This window comes from Xiphophorus hellerii, chromosome 2 (genome assembly GCF_003331165.1).
Source record: "Xiphophorus hellerii strain 12219 chromosome 2, Xiphophorus_hellerii-4.1, whole genome shotgun sequence".
NCBI lineage: Eukaryota > Metazoa > Chordata > Actinopteri > Cyprinodontiformes > Poeciliidae > Xiphophorus > Xiphophorus hellerii.
Window position 1 is genome coordinate 16,033,420 of NC_045673.1, and position 17,947 is coordinate 16,051,366.

The window sequence follows — 17,947 nt, forward strand, 5'->3', positions numbered from 1 at the left end:
CAGACAGATAATATTAAGTTCTCTCAGTTTTAACTCATGCTATCACAGTTTTAACAATCTAATATCATACTGTTTACCTCTTGCATGATCAACTAAAATATGATAAACCCTTCAGATCCTGTCTCAGGTATTAGTTCATTTTTTTCCATGACTTTTTAAGAACACCACTTTCAGATTACATTTATGTAGAGCTCTGTACGGCTGAGTTTCCTTCTTTTAATGACTGTCAGAGCTCCCAAAGCTGCCAAAGCAAAACTGTTATCATAAAATCTATTTTATTATGTTACTGATGTTATGAATATGTAAATTTCAGAGAGAAAAAATAGAACTTCTTTCTGCTTATTAATGTACATTTTTGTAACTATAAGATCAGAGCGCACTCGCTTTGTCTGTAAGCTACTTGATCAAACACATCTACTTTCACTGACAGCTTCGCTGTCAAGCCTTTCAGCATGAGTGATGGGTCTGTCAAATCCATCTGCCCGTTTCTTTACTACCAGCTGATTGAGTGTCTCTGCCCTCTGAGTCAGACCTTTTTTTTGTGCGTCTTTCCTTCTGCTGTCTTGACCAACTCCCGCCCCTTTGCGGTCCTGTCCGCGTCTTTTTGGCTGAGGTGTCATGTTATTTACAACCCAGAGACCTCTGTGTGCTGAGAACCAACACAATATGGCTGCCCAGAGCAACCTGCTGCTCACACACAGACACACATTTCCTCTGAGATACCAACTCAGAGTCACATGAGCATCCTGGGAGGCTGAGATGTTTACCTTCACAACAAAAACTATACGTGAGCAATTAGGAGTCAAGGAAAGAGGAACAAACAGAGAAAGGTGTTCAAAAGCCTGAGCTAGGAGCAAGTCAGTGGTCACAAAAAGTTAGAAAACACCAGAATAAGTGAAGGAAAAGACTCTGATGATGTCACGGAGAGTACAATTGAAGGCCAGGAGAAGTTCACACTGACAGAACATGACAGTATTCACTCAGGTGAACTTTACGGTTAGCTGGGTTTGACTGGGAACATGGCTCCAGGTGGAAACACTCAACATGACAATTCCAACGGTAGCTGCTTTTTCCTGTGACCTTTGACATGAATATGCAGAAAGAATGAGGGAAGATTCAAGCTATGGATACAGTGCCTTGCAAATGTATTCATATCCCTTAAGAATGTTATAAACGCAAACTTCAGTGGACTTTTATTATATATATATATATATGTTTCTGATATCTGCCTATCAGAAACATATGCATGCTGCACTTAAAAAACAGATCTGTAAAAGTGCAGCATACATGTTTCTGAAAGGCAGATATGAATAAAAATCCATGCCATGTGTTTAGCTTCTTAAAAATGGCTGAAAACAAGCTATCACTTTCCTTACTTATTCAGCACTTTGTCCTGATCTATCAAATTCTCACCAAAATCTGTTTGCGGTTGCAAAATTACAAAATGGGAAAAAGATTGCGATGTATGAATACTTTTGCAATGCACCAGAAGTATGGCACTCTATGATCTTTAGTTATCTTAATATCACTCCTCAAAAAAGCATGAAAGAAAACAGAAACACAAGAACAATGCCAAACACTACACCACAAATGAAAAAAAAAGGACAGCTGGGATAAGTCTAATGCACTAGTTTGCTTACTTTTACAAATTTCAGTGCATACACAAGAGACGTTTTCAGGTGTGAATGTCTGAAGATCTGAAAACCTAACTGCGGTGAAATGCCTACACTAAATCCCCTCCTTCCTCGCAGTAATTACAGACTCCCTGGTGACAAACTACAGGTCTGTTATGTTTGTTTTCGCCTTCTTGGATAAAACAGGTGAAGAAAGGCCTGTTTGTGCTGGGCTGAATGCCAGTCTTTTACTGGTTCTGCTAGCTACCCAATTTTTATCTTGATGCAACAAAAACTCTGAGGGAAATGCCCCAAAAGAATTGTCCCAATTTTAAAAGAATTGCAGGCCGGATATAATTTCATAATCTTTGTATCCCTGAGTATTTGTAACCCTGCAAAGTACAACATCCCACACAAGAGGGATTTTCAAATCTAGAGGGTCAAAGTTTGCAACTGTACACTTGGTTAGGATGATTTATTTAGAGAAGTGCCAAAGATTTGATGTATTGGAAATTGGGTTGACTTTGGGTTGAAAGAGGAGGCAGGGTGTGAGGGATGAGAATGTGATGCAAGGAGGACTGGATCAATCTTTTATCACTGCAGTGTGCTTTCATCCCTAATGGATCCGGCATGAGCAGAGCACAGCGCTGCTTTCCATCACATTGCACAGGCAGGGGAAGGACACGGGGAAAGTAGGAAAGCAAGAAGGTACAGGAGAAAAGCGGTGCAAGGCACCTTCCAAAAAATTATCGCAAACTTCTTCTTCTGCAGTCTGGCTATACTGTCCTCGATTATACTCGCACCAGAGATCGTCTGCAGGAGGAGGGAAACACGGCTGATAAGAACGGCAAAAATTAAGCCACTTCTCAGCTTCAAGAGTAATTCAGAAAGTTTCTATCAAGACTCCCAAAAGATAGCTTGCTGAGCTCAGGCAGACCTGCTTTCTCTGCCATCCGAGCTGAGTGACAGACAGAGCCGCTGACAGAGATAGAGACTGCTTTGGACAAGGAGGGAGTCCATCTGTGTATTCAAGCATTAAAAATAACACAGCAAAGAACAAGGTACGAGCTCTGTCAGAGGACATTCTGCTCTCTCCATGCTAAACAGCCTCATTCATGCGATGGGAAATAACAAGTATCAAACCAGTGAGGGGGACATAAAGGGAGGGAAGCAGAGAGAAAAGACATGCAAACTAAACAAGACTTGGGGGTAAAAAAAGAATTTAAAAGTTTTATGATGTATTCCAGCCACTGACAACTTCACAGTTATCACCCTGCTGGTTTACCGCTTTAGGTGAAGTGTTCGTGTTGATGCTAAAAAAGGAGAGGGTGATACATAATAATGTTTCTGCTTTTTTAAAGAAGCAGGAACACATAATGAGGATATTGCTGCCTAATAAAATGAATTTGTGTGGTACTCCGTGGCAGTCTAGATACTTTTAGTGATCAATGGCCAGGAATAGTACATTTGGACAAGTGACTAAAAAAAACAAACAATGCCCCGAAAAAGCTACCTGGTAATGGAATCCGGTTGGTTTTACCTTGATCAGTCCTGAATAAAAAAAGAAGAAAAACTAAACTAACTCCAAAACTAAAGTCATAGGAGATTATTTCTACAGGCTATTCAGGCTACGACAGCAAGACTTACAGTAGATAACAGGAAGGCTGAACACATGACAAAAAAGTTGCTGTTTAATCTTTTTGAGCTTTCAGCCTCTCTCTTGGAACATGTTGGATGTGGAAATGTTGGAAGACTTTTTGAAATCGCTAATGCTAACTGATGTAATTACACCAATAACTGATAAAAGCTGCAAGCTGCATGAAAGGTTAACATGTCCACTCTATTATAATGTGGCTTTTGCTTTTAAAGTAATTGTAAAACTTGTCCTACAGTGACTTACCCAAGGGGAGTAACATCACTTTGACTCCTAATATACATTAATATTCAATAAATTAGAATATATGTTTTGATGAGACTCATTTGTTAGATTAACCATTATTTTTTAAAAAGCTTTAAGAAGGTTTTAAACTTGTCATTAAGCCCAAATTTCTGTGCAAAATTGTTTTTGTTGCTCTAATATAGTATTATAATCTTAAATCTCTGTTTGTAATTAGTCTATATAGTGATTAACATAGTGACCCGAGTTACTAACATGAAAGAAACATTTCAATATTACAGTTAATTCAATATGACTTACTAACGAATTACATCTTACAGCAGGAAAACAAAAAATTAATAATAATAAATTGTTCAAAATTTAGCATAAAATTTATAATTAATAATAATAATAATAATGTGTTTAAACATAATCGCTTATGTGTTTTTTAAATGCCCATGAAGTTCTACAGGAAAAATCAAAATGCCCAGACATAAATGGGTTTTTTTTTAAAATAATTATTTTTAAAAGATTTTGGAAATTTGGTTCTTTGAGGTTCTTATTGGTGCGTCTCTGCTGTAGAAGAAAAAAGGCTCAAACTTAGACTTGTTTTGTATTAAAAAAAATCTGGAACAATTTATTCTATTTTGTAAATTGAAAATTGAAATATACTTATTAAAATTAAATGAGTAAAATAAAACTGAACTGAAGTAACACTTTAGTTATTTCATGTTTTAGTTATTTCACTTCATACTATCATTAATAATCTCTTTGAAAACAAGTTAATTGCAAGAACCACACTGTGATAGCATGAGGTACATTTATTAAGTTCCTACTGTTGGTCAGGGAAAAAATAATCACCCCCTTGTGGGGGGGGGGGGTAGCACTCGGTGGGGTTTCAATCGATGGCCTTGATTGGATAACAAGTGCAGCCTGCTAATGAGCTCCACTGACTGACACATAGCATGCTAGGAATTTATAAACAAGATCTTAAGCCATGCATAAAGACAAGCCAATGTTTAAACAGGCTGTATTGAAGTGATTTGGTGCATTGGATTAGCATGTTGTTGGCATTTAGGATGTGTTGCCTAAAACAGCACAAACCTGCCAGTGCACTCTCTCCATCTCTTCAATAAATTAATCTTTAAGCCCTTATCTCTTTTTGTGTACTGTAGTTCTAGCTTAGTTTTTGTTAGTAGAAAATAGACTTACGAACAGTCCTTGTACACAGAGTAAATTCAAAAATGAGCAAAAATAATAATAAAATAAGATTTACAAAGAGTGAATATTCAACCCAAACAGGTTTGAGTTCTTTTGTTGCACAGAGGAGTACTTGGGTGGCGGGTCTAGCTTCAACAGGTGCGTACATGCAAAGACATGGTTCGACTCAGCGAACATACGACACAAACCCAATTTTGTCTCTCTGCTCATCACAAAAATACTAAGTTAGATTTATGAATCTTAGTAACACCTCTGCCTCTGCATTTTATATGCTGAGTTCAGAGAAAGTTCTTGACATAAAGATTCAAACAGCTCACGCCAAGAAACGGTCAAATAATCTCTTGAGAAACCCTTACACTCACCTTCTTGTTCTTGCTTCTTGGTGTTTTAAACTTCCAGTCTTCTTTTATTTTCTCCTTCCTTCCAGCTCTGTCGGGGAAATCCTAACCTTCTCACCAGCCAGTGGTGCCGGCTGTTCAGCTAGTGTGCGAGGAAGCCTGCGAGTGAGTCTGCGAGGAAGCATGCGAGTCCAGCAGAGGTCAGTTAGATGTGAATTTAAAGAGTGTCACCACTTTTCCGCTCTGTCCTCCTTGCCTTTTTATTGCTGTCTGCCTCAGGAATGCACTTCTGCTGGATGTCCTCACCACAGGCGAGATCTGAGTGTGTGCTCCAGTTCTCTCTCTGTCTGCACTGCTCCTCCTCCCTCTGTCTCTCTCACCCACACAGAAACACACCCTCCCCGTCACTCTTCTCTTTCTCTCCACCCTCTTTCTATGTGCTCTGACAGATCAGATACTTCCACTTCTTCCAGGTATCTGAAAGAACAGTTTCTTCCTCACCAAAACCAATTACCATATCTATCCATTTTTTTAAATTATTCAACATTTTCCATTCAGATGGAAATCTGCTCATAGAAAAATACCCACAGAAACTAGAAACTCCTTGCATATATTTACATATCTGCCTCTAATGTTTGTACGGTCAATAACCTTGAGGCATCTGACATCGAAGTTCTGCCCTCCAGTTACACAATCAGCTGATAATACAAATGAGTCTGTCAGGTGATTCTCTCTTCCTTTTCCTGGAATGAGGTCATAGTACGACAGACCAGGTGGAACAGGAGAGAGAGTGTGCAACTATTAGCATTTGAACTGGACAACGCCCTGAGAACAAAAAGGACAGTTTAGCTGCTGCACTTAAACCTGACCACTCGAGTGCAGGGAGCAGAACATTAAAATATTGCTAGTGCAAAAAAAAAAAAAAAACAAGTACAAAGTGTTCAACAATAAATTCAAAGAAATTCCTGAACTGTGACCCTGTGATGGCTGCCCCATCACATACGCGAACACACATGCAGAGCTGAGAAATGCGTGACCAATGTTCCAGGTAGCTTGTGCAGGAAGCCCCGCATGGAGAGACAGACCCTGCTATTTATTAACAACTTTCATTTTCCAGGGCAAGTTTAACTGCATTAACTGTGCAGCTTTATTCACAGTTAATGTAATTCACTTTACTTTATAAGAGATTTTTTTTTTTTAAAACCCACAAAGTTTCTTCCAATCTTACAATCAAAGGTGCACTCTTAGTCACTTTAGTTAAATGACTCCAAAACTTGTTACTAAAACTATTTTACATGGGAACTGGCAAAGGAGTGAGAACCTTCAAATAAAATCTTCAAAAACTTTTATTTATTATTGCTACAAATTGAGCTGATTTTAGCCAACACCAGCTATTGTTGTTGAAACAAACCGTAAGAGACAGGTTTAATAGCTATTACATGCTTTATTAAACAGTTCCAGCTCAACAAATAGAGATTTTTCAAAAGCAACCCTGATGAATAAATTATTTCAGTATAGTTAATAAATAATAAGCAGTTAGATAACAAGTAAAGCGATGTATGTATTCTACCTTAACAAAAGCTTGTGATAAAGGAATAACACTTTGTTCATGCTAGTCATTTTGGTCCTTCACAATTTTGCACTTTTGGAGCTTTGGTCTTTTCAAATCCATCTTTTATATATAGGTAAAGAGCTGTCAATCTATAAGATGTTTTTTAACAATCATGCATCAGTTGACTGCCTTGTGATGTTTTGGACAAGCTTTGAAACCCATAATTTAAAGGACAAGTCTATAATCTACTTATCATCTAACTTGATGCATGAATATATTTAAATCATGGTGGCATTAATGTTTTGGACAACTCTTAGGGATATGGTTTTGTACATGATAAACAAAAAGTTAGATTCTTTATGCAGAAAAGAGTGATGCCATTTACCCTTTAAGGCAAGAGCTTGGTGTCTGCTTTATTAATGTCTTAAATATTATGAGGTCTTCATTTCTGTTCCGTCAAAGGCAACTTTATTTTCTTCTCCAGAAATGTATTTCTTTGTAAAATTACACATAACTATTGGACCTGAGTTTATTTTTGCATCAATAAAGATGTGACTTATGACCAAAAATAAACAAATGGAGAATCTTCTACGAGATCTGTAACATCAGTTGGATTAAGACAAATGAATTTGCTCTGAGAGATCCTTTTAGGTTAACATCAAACTGGTTCTTTTATTTATTTACTCTGTTTCTATGGTGAAGTCAAACAAATAAGAGAAGACAAAATTAACAGCCTGTCACATATTAACATATGAGTAACAAGTACTTGGAAAATTTATACCAAAGAAATTATTATTTATTATTGTTATTTTCGAATTATACTGTAAAACTATACACTGTGTTTCTGGATTCAAAATACAATAATTAAGCACCAGAGGGCCATTAAGACTAATTAGTCATTCTCCCTTTTCTTCACCTCTATCAGATGTCAGATTTTATTTTCAGCAAACTAATGAGCCCAAGCAGTCACAGCACCTGATAACCAGTGTGCACATTGCACAAAGCAGAAGTTTTCCAAAAATAGATGGCTGGCATTAATTGCATTAATTAGACGAGCTAAATCATCCAAACAAAAGTCCACACCAAAGACTGCAGCAGCTTTTAGCAAGGCTGAGTCAGAGGCCCATTGAGAGCCAGTTCACAGTTACGTGAACTGCTTCACTGTTCTGTCTATAAAGCAAAGCTTTTGGCACGTATAAGAGCTGTGTTGTCAGACAAATCCCTTAAACAACTCTCTCAAATCGTATGGGAAGGAAGAACCTCCTGAGACAGGGTTTAAGTACCAAAGGCCATTGTGAGAAAACTCTAAGGTGCCAAGCAGAAGTGACATTTTAACAGCAGGTATTGGGGAAGTAACTACACTTCACAGGCCCTGACAGGCTTATATGATTGTCCTACATCACATTCAGTTCATTTAAAGTTGAGGGAGGGGTATTATGATCCAGTGGATTATCAGTCCAAAGCCTCCCAGATTTTGCTGACACCTTCCAGGCATTCCTCAGGGCACCTCCCACTGCTGTGCCCCCCACTCACCAAACCCTCCCTTGTAAAACTCCACATATCTTCTCTCTTTTCTGTGGGACTGAAACACAAACCCTTTTCTTCCCCTCCTCCAACTCTCCCTCTGCATTCAGGATAGAAGCTAAAGAGAACAATGAAAATAATTTAAGCCTAAACTTCTTTATAATATATTCAATTTCACAAAAACGAAATCTACAATCTGTTTTTACCAAAACAGCTTAAAGTTCTGTTTTAATTCAAATATAAAGTAAATATGTCAGAAGTGCCTAAATGTCGTGAGCCAAGGTTAACTGAGTCCAAATTGATGAAATAGATGGCTCTGAGGCAGAGAAATAGTCTCCTTGAGAATGGGAGTGCTGAGTGGAACAAAGATGACTCAATTTCTAATTGTTCAAGGCTTTCACTAAGAACAATCTTCAGCAGGTGGGTAACAGGGACTAAAAGGCTAGAACAAGAGACTATAAGGCTAGAACAGTGGACAAAATATACATTTGAAACAGCAGCACTATTCAGAAAAGCATTTCAAAATCGTAAACTTTTGTTGACACTGGTTTTCAAGCGGCAAAAGGTCGTGCCAAACAAGCCTAAATAAAGCACTGATGTCTCATTATGGTCAGACCAGGGTTGTTGCTTCAGACGTTTAGCTGTGTTGTATATCATGATGATGATAGGATGGTGTTTGCCAGCTAAGGTAATTGCCGTGTTAGGATGTAATTATAGCAAAACATAAATTAAGACCTGACTGAGTTCTGTTTTCCTCTCAGAAACCTGGCTCAAGAGAAAATTCATGGTTTGACAGCAAACCACCATTATTTTAGTGGAAATGGTAGAGTGACTATGCATAGTTCTAAGAAATTCTGGATATTTCTTGAACTTTTTTACATTTTGAACATTAGAAAACATGTCTTACATCACTCTTTCCATTTCTTTATCTAAACCCATGCTTTTTCCATCCACCTTGTGGATGTTAAAGTCACTTTCTGTGAGAATTCACGGTCTCTTGAGATAACGTGGCACCATTAGTGTCACACTGTGCTGTTGCTATCTGTAAATGGAAATAGGATAAAAAGAGCTTAAGCAGAAAGCTGGGACTATGAGAGAGACCTAAACTTTTCGGTCAATGATGGGATGCTGATGGCAGGTCAAAGAGTCTCGTTCACTTCTTCATCTCCTCTTTTTTGTGAAAGAGGTGCCCTTTCTCCAAGAACAAAACTGAAGTAGAGTCATTAAGACTGTCCTGAGCATCTTGGGACATGTCCCGTGTCCAAAACAGGCTTTCTTAGAAAGATGGAGGAGGATAAATATACAATCTTTGTCTGAACAAACTAGTGTATGTCCACTGAGAGACAAATGAAACAAAGAGAAAAAAATGACTTAGGACCTGCCAGATGGGTAAGAACCAATAAATAAATGACGATCTCAAGAACAAAAACTAGAGAAGTAGGGCTCTGCATGGAAAGAAAACCTTGCTTTATTAAGAGAAGAGCAATCATGAGGGTGGGGGTCAAAGGTGAGAAGTGAAAAAAAGATCTATACAAGCCCACCCTGGACACACAGTCACTGACACCCTGCCGATCCAAAATTAACCAGTTCTGCTTTGTTGCTCAACATATTTCCGTAGAGACTTCCAAGTATCCTCAATGTTTACTGTTGTCCTTCCGCTTTCTAATGCAGTTTACCGTACTAATCTGTTCCTTGTCTGTGCTGAATGTCTATGGGACAGAACAATCCATCCAATGTAAACACCTGCAGGAACTACAACCTTTAAAAGCTTTCACTGTAGCAGGCCTGTCATCTCTTTCCTTCAGTGGCTTTACTGGATCAAAGCAAAGCTGTCTTTTGTACTTACAATCATGCACTCTAAGCACACACACAAAAACAGGAGAAATGAGGGCTTGCACACACAAACGCATGGTGATGCTGGCACATAATAGAGATGGATCTCTTTAATCATGGCATTCTAATAACAGGCATTTTAGTTGAAAGTGCTGGATGAATGCATAACCGATTTGCCAAAGTTTCAAGTAAAGGCACTAGAAGATGGGTTGAATTTTAACTAGGCCGGTGAGACTGCCATTACCGTCTCTATTCAGGTTCAAGTGTGCTTGAGTGTGTGCTTGAGGGGGTATGCGCATGAGACTGAATTAATGACGTGTGTGTTTGTCGACGGATATGCCGGATTATTAATCAGCGCTTAGACAAAGGCCATATGTGTGCAAGTCAGAGAATCTCTCCCACATGTCTCTTGCATATTCTGCTCCACGCTGGTATAAAACACAACCAGCAAGAATGTTAGGATTGTCGGGTCAGCAGCACTGACATCATGGCAGTCAGTCAGAGGCAAGGCCCCAGCGCCAGTTCCACCTGGTTGAATCAGTAATACAATACTAAGCTGTAGATCAATGACACAAGCTCCAACCCAACTTCCTGCTCACCCTGACTCTTTAAGCATTTAATATAAACTTAACGCAAACTGAAAATTCATATAATTAAATCATAAGCTTTGTTCTCTCCAAACCCTACATCTTAACTGAAACTATCTTAAAATATAAAACCAAAGCTGCACTTCATTTTCAATAATTTCTTGTACAATTATTATATAAAGTAGGGAAGGCTCAAAAATTACATTTTAAAGCAGAACTTCACTAAAATGCAAAGCCTTAAAATGTGCACAAAATATACCCCAACCTTTCTGTATGGTAAATATCCAAGCCACCCAATGGTAAAATAGGTTGTAAGGGTAGACAGTATGGCCAGTATTTCAACAAATAACGAGAGCTGACAATATCTGAGTTTTAGAGTCATTTACTGACATAGTCAATACTACCCTGGATTAGCAAGATTCTGGTATGGATTCTGAAAAATATTAATCAATTCAGACAGGCTTCTAGCTTGAAGAATACAATGCCAACAGAGGAAGAGTTCTTGCTAAGAGCAGTCCAGCATGAGTCTGAATCATCAGAGTCATAAGCCAATATGGATGGTAGAGTAAAGCTGCAGCTGAATCAATTGGTGATAAGGCTAATGATTATCTCCACAACATGAAACTATTTAAGGTTTTCAGTTTGAGGCTTTTCATTTGATTGTTTTCCATGCATGTTCGTCAATGTACATGTCGTATTCTTCTGGTGTCTCCTCAGTTATTGTGACACAGGAGAACAACAGTCATACAGCTGACATACAAATCCATGGTGGAGCACAATAGTCATACAAAGAAGTACTACTTTGTCTCCAAGTCCCCTGTGTGGTTACATAGATACAGAAAAGTAGCATAGACTTTCTGTCCAAATATGAAATTAGTGCTGTAAAGTAAAAGGTAAAAAACAAATTACTTATGGTCTTCCATTGATCTCTCAACGTTATTGCAGGTTGTTATATTTGATCAAATCAACTAACTATTCCTGACTTTTATCAGTGGAGAATTGCCTGGCTATTTACTTGTCAGTCTTGTCGGTGGAGTAAAGCGCCAAGAGACTGATGATAGCTTGTGTCCAGCTTTTAAGTTCAAAGAAGTCTGCAGGTCATCTGATAAAGTGCACCTGAAGGTGGTGTAGGGAGTCAGTTTCTATAGTTGCCAAGGTAACCAAACATAGTAACAGCCACCTGGTTTTTTGGAACAAGACTGGGAGCTCAAAGATACCACTTCAGGAGGGTAACTGTGCCAGAAAATCCTCTTAAAGCAACACAGTTCCAAAACAGAAGCCTCATTGTGTCCATGTCATGATGAGTGGAGCAGGGATCATGGCCAGCTGTTGAATCTTTCATAAATAAATAAATGAATACACTGTTCAGATCTCATTTAAGACAAAATTACTTCAGCCAATTTCATTTCTGGATTTCTTAGTGTAGATTTAGTGATTGGTTGAACATTTTTTTAACAAGTGCTGAAAGCTAACCAAACTCATTTGCTGGAAACTTTATGTTTGCAACAGACTGAAAATTTTATGAAAAGCGTCAATATATCTGTAAAAAAAATTCAAGTGAATCAATTGTAGAGTCAAATTTATTACATTTAGTCAAGAAATTATGGAAATATGTGTCAATAAATTTGAGGGATTGGCTGCTGCTCTTTCCAGCATTTGAATTCAACTTGTCACAGATAACTTGTTTAAAAATAACATTGATTTCTTCTAGACAAGAAACTTAGTTAATGACATAAAATGATAAAACCTTGACAAGATGTTGACTAAGATTTATTTTGTTCCATTTGTACAAAGAGGACAAATGTAACAAAACATCTATTTATTGTCTGTACCCACTTTTTCCTTGTTAGTTTCGCTGAGGAGCTGTTTCCTATCTCCAGAAATTACTGGGCGAGAGGCAAGTATACACCCTGGACCAGTCACCGGTACAACAGAGGACATCTCAGAAACTCAAAGGAAAAACAACCATGCACGAACCTGTTCACTCCCAAGAGCAATTTAGAAACCATTTCAGTTAGCACGCATGATTTCAGACTGTGGGAGAAAAGCCAGAGCACACATAGAAAACCTATGAGTGCATTGAGAGAAAAACGTCTTGGTCAGAACTTGAACCCACGAACTTCTTGCTGCAAGGCCACAGTCCTAACACCATGCATCCTCTTTCAGAGTTTCAAGTTGGAAAGATTACTTGTAAGCCAGTTTGAGGACAGGAATTCCAAATAGGAAATTTGTAGCTCAACCCCAGGTCAAATTCAATATGGATGCTGCACATAACAAACACTGAACGTTGCAAAGGTTCACTATTTATTTGCACCTCTGCCCACATATTCTTACAGTCCTAATCTGTAAAAATGATTCCTAACTCTTTAAATGAAAACTGTATGTTGTTTTTGGCTTTCATTGCTATCCTGATCATAATAGCAAATCCCACCAGTGAGTGCAACAGGGTTAGGGTTAATATAAATATGTAATATTTACATTAATCCAAGCAGTTCCATGCAATATTGATATTGAGATAACACCAACTATGCTATAAATGGTCCAGCCCTAAGGCCCATTATAAAAATATATATTAGGTTGGATATGCTCACTGTTGCTCATTGTGTTGTGCACATATTAAATCCCATTTCACAATTTCCCCAGTATGATAGTCCTATCTGTATTTAGCACTCATGCAAGGAAATTAACATTTCTCAGTCTTTCTATATTCAAAGGGAATAGTGAATAATCCTGATTTTTTTTTTTTGTCTACATATTTTAAAAGAAAGGCTTGAGATTAGGGTATTTTCTACAAAAGAAGGGCTTTGACTTTGCCTGTAATAACTCCTTTGACATAATTTGATGTTTCAAATTTGAAATCACTACTGGTTACCCTTAACCAGCACTTGAATAGTAAAATCAGCATTGTATTGCAGTATGCCAACAGGTGCAACAGGTGCGTAAATGGAAAGTTTTATGTAATGTGCAATTTTCTTTTGGTGTTTGTCAACTTCCCATTTACAAAATACATTGAAAGGTGTGCCCTATGAAAATGTTTTGTTTGCAACAACACTTTGTTTTGTGTATTTTAATCTATTACATTTGGTGGAATCGCTTTAAATAAAAACAAATATCAACAACAGCGAGGATGTTTAAGCTTCTTGAAATGGTGTCTTTGACATTTTGTCTACTCTCTGTCACTTTGAATCCATGCCACTAGGTATCTAGTGTCTACTAATGACACCACCGTGGAAGAACAATGAGACAAACAAAACTCAGAAAACACATTAAAAGACAATTTGACTATTTTCTAAATTAAATTGTAGCTCTATTAAAAATAAATAACTATATTACTTTATCGGTATATGCTTGTTCTAATTAAACCGCTTGATGGTAAATTAGCGGCTTTTTTTATCTAGAGAGGCTTATGGGAAATAACAAAGCAGGAATGTTTCAGAACAACAAAACAACAATAACACACAAAACTGACTCCACAACAATTATAATGTATCAATACTTTCTAAATTATCTTCTCATGTGTCAAACTATAGAATATCTCCATATGCTCTGCCACGAGAAAACAATCTACGTTTCCACAAAACAAGGTCCGCGTCATGACAATTAAATGATGTGGTAACAATGACTACAGAAGGAAAGACGGTTTAACTATAAAAGGCTGAAATTGCTGTTCTGTTTAAAAGCACTAACTCTAATTTGTTGTAGTTTTGACACTGAAAACAACTTCAGCCACATGTTCAGTAAGAGAAGTACAAAAAAAAAAAAAAGAAAGAAAAAGTTCAAAAATAACTGCAGCAAAACACATTTGTTTAACTCACCTCCTGCAGTCTAATAGTCTTTACAAGCGCCTGTCCGATGAGAATACGGGAAGAGTAAGAGGAGGAAGAGCGAGCCAGGCTGTCTGTGTTGTTCTCACATGCTACCTGATCCACCACCACAGGCTGCAGTGTCAGGGCGACTGGCTCAGAGCAATGCAGAGGGGAGGGGGGCAGCTGCAGAGAAAAGCAAAGCGGTGCCGCCATTCCCTCCCGTCACCCTGGAAACCAACGCTCTTTCAAAGAAAACCGGCCAATGGCGAACACCGGCAATTGTGTTTTGGGACAAAAAGTCACATGACTGCCCGAATACCATTCTCTTCGTGCTTTTGAAGAGAAAGAAAGATAAAAATGAAAAATAAAAAAATAAGTGAGGGCTTGGTGCGCTTCAAAAGGGAAAGATAAAAATGGAAGGGAAACCATTTTAATTTTATCATTCCGTTTTCGCATATTAATGTAAAACTTTAGTGTTTTTACTATTTTGTGATAAATCCCCGCCCTTATTTGAATCAGAAGGCTTGGTATTTCTAGAGATTGCCAGATTTAAATATATCAATTCTTTAATTTTTCAAAATAATACCGTTCCAATATATATTTAAAAGACAATAACATTTGAAATTCATTGTTAGCTTTCCTGTGTCAAAGAATAAACAGAACGTGGGGCTACATTACTATTTCAACAATGATACTGAATAAACACGAGTGTGTGTGTTTCCTAATAAAATGCAATCTTCATCTGGCCGGTAGACATGTGATAAGAATCTTATTATATGACAATCTCGTGAGAAAATACTAAAAAGTCATTATTCAATAATAATTTTATCTACTTGATCTACTTTCTGTACTTTAAGCAAAGGTAAAACTGTTTTTCTTCACCATAAAATGAATGGATAACTACACAAAATTAAACCTTTTGTTATTCTCTGTAGGTTAAAATAGCCAAAATGAGCTGATGTCAACTCACTGAGCAGTTCGGCAATCTGCTCATGAAAGCAGCTCTCTATTTAAAAAAACATTTATTTGTGAAATAAGCAAACTACCTTTTTGAATAAAGCTCAGGTGGCTTTGAACTACCTTTCAATATTACCATTGTTAGAAAAAACAATGCTTTCAGAGTGAGTCAGGTTGTGTTTTCTGTGACTGTCAATTATATATAATCACTTGGAACAGCACCCTGAGATCCAGTGTGAACAAATGAGGGGTAGAAAAAGGTACATTCTTTGCTGGAAAGCTGATGCTGAAGCTGACCTTAGACCAAAAAGCTTCATATTTGATAAACCTAAAGCAAAGCAGGGTCAAAAAAGGCCAATGGACACAAATCACCCAGTGATGCAGAAATACAATCTCAGCAGAAAACTAAAGGCAGAGAATACAATCATTTCTGATCTTCTTTTCTCTTTAAGTTTCACCTTCTAAGATGTTTGTTTTTAGCTTGGTATTAAATCTTATCTTCAAAGTTAACATATTTGGTTTTACTTGCATTCCGACAAAAATGAATGTTGGGGGGGAAAAAAAATTAAGTTGCACAAAACGTTTCCACCACACTGGAGAAGGAGTTCTCTGCTGCTACTATTTTAATTTCTTTTTAAGTTTGTTGAATAGACAGATATATAAACATATACTGGACAATGAAATCCTTACAAAGTACAGTTACTTGAGCTTTACAGTTGAGTCTGACATGTGCCTGGGGTACTTATATAGTATAAACTTTCTCATGTAAATTCCCGTCATAACTAAGAGACAGTGCAGTCTTCAAGCTTTAGGGGCTGGTTTCATTGCTCAGGCTGAAATCACACGTCTCACTTTCTTGGCAATATACTCAGCACTTGAACACAATGATTTTTCTTGTAATACATTGCCTCAGAGCTAGTAAATTACCCTTCCTCACCAGTGGTGGCCAGGTCTGCTTTTCAGAAAAAGCAATTAGAAGAAAGAGGGGATCCGTATTTCAGTAAATGTGACAAGAACAGTACATAACGTGTTACCAGTAGATGAAGCTCCAATCTCTGCCACTTTCCTTTTTCTTTTTTAAAGGTGATTCAGAAAAAACACCTAAGGATCAACAATCCTACATACGCCTGCCACTGGATAATAGGTATGTTTTGGCTCCAGGCTTACAGATAATTCTTGGGATACCCTTCAACCTGGAGATTGGGTCTGCTTCCAAGACGAGACCAAACAAAGTTTCATAACTAACTATATGCCTGTTCACAAAACATGGGCTGCCAATTTATTTCTCTTAAAACAGCAAAGCACTAATAAACGAAAAAGGAAACTCAAGGGTGATTGTGTGGTATACTTGCACTTCAATGAAGCCAAGTCAAAACACAGCATTTAAATTTAATCACTAGGCTAGATGCTGCATAAGTATAGTTCCCTTTTATGACAGTCTAGCACATTTGCGAGACGCAAAGAAACCAGGTATTTACTAACACTGTGTAAGAAACATATAATCAGTTTTCTTTTTCACTTTCTAATTTTGTTGTTGGTTTAGGCTGATAAAGAATACTGAAATCATTTCTTTTTCTTAAGTGCCAAAATTTAAAATTTATTTTATTGAAATTAAGAAGTTTATAGCATATGCACCTTCGAAAAGTTTGTGATATGATCTACTATGATGATGCATCACACTCCATTCACTTCCACAGACTTTTTTCAAAATTTAATACGTATAATTTCAACCACTATTTACTGCATCTGGCTTCTTCTTGTGCAGAATTATGATGCATGTCTCACGGCAATGGTGTAAAAGTCAGATGAAATGTGAGGAGACTCTGAGAAACATCAGCTACGTATCTGATTTAGTGCCACATATGGAAATGACACAAAATTGGATTTTTATTTGAGCGAAAAAAAATTGGAACTGGGCCATTCAGACAGCCACAAAAAAGACAGTGATGGGTTATAGGTAAAATAATTCAGATTTGGAGCACATGTCCCTGATGTATGAAGGTAGCAAAAAAGGGAACAACCAAATCAATGTTTTCAAGTCGCAAAGTTGATATTTGAAAGACCATGTGCAAGCAAGGATGTTTTCTAACTTAACACAGTTTGGAGTCAACCTGACATTGACTTAGTTCTGTCTGGATGAATGGGACAAATTCCTGTAAACTATTATAAGGATTCATAGATGTTTGACTCAAGTCACAAGGTTTGGCATTTCTACCAAATACCAATGAAATGCATGTAAACATCTGAATTTGAAAAGAAAAAAAAAATCATTGTTACATTTAGCAAATATGTTTGGTAATCCTGACAGAAGAAACATAAATTTAGTCAGACTTACCGTAATCTAATATCAATAAATGTGTCTTTTTATACAGTATATGTAATATCTGGTTTCAACTTTATGTGTACTCATGAAAGTCAATACGTCAGGGGCAGTGATGGGCTAGGAAAGTAAGAGATATTTAACATATACCAAATAAAGAATTTGTTTTCTAACTGATATAATAAAAATCTTCTTTATTTTCAAGTGGCTGAATTACGGAAGAGGATTAGGGCCACCGAAAAAAAAAAAAAAGAATTCTAAGTTTAAACTCAGAATTCTAACTTTCTGACTTTAATCTCAGAATTCTGAATTTAATCTCA

General features: G+C 37.2%; 1 protein-coding gene across 2 annotated transcripts in view; it reads right to left on the reverse strand.

The window, feature by feature from the left end:
- Window positions 1-14,498, reverse strand: part of rassf7a (Ras association domain family member 7a) — a 35,513-nt gene extending 21,015 nt beyond the window's left edge. The window contains exons 1-2 of one of the 2 annotated variants that reach the window (XM_032588772.1): window positions 14,360-14,494; window positions 5,073-5,219 (exon numbers count right to left, since the gene is read on the reverse strand). The gene's annotated coding sequence lies outside the window, so the exon portion shown is untranslated. Of the gene's footprint in view, window positions 1-5,072; window positions 5,220-14,359 lie in introns of both variants that reach the window. The other variant, XM_032588778.1, reaches the window with a different exon arrangement.
- Between the last annotated feature and the right edge of the window lie 3,449 nt (window positions 14,499-17,947).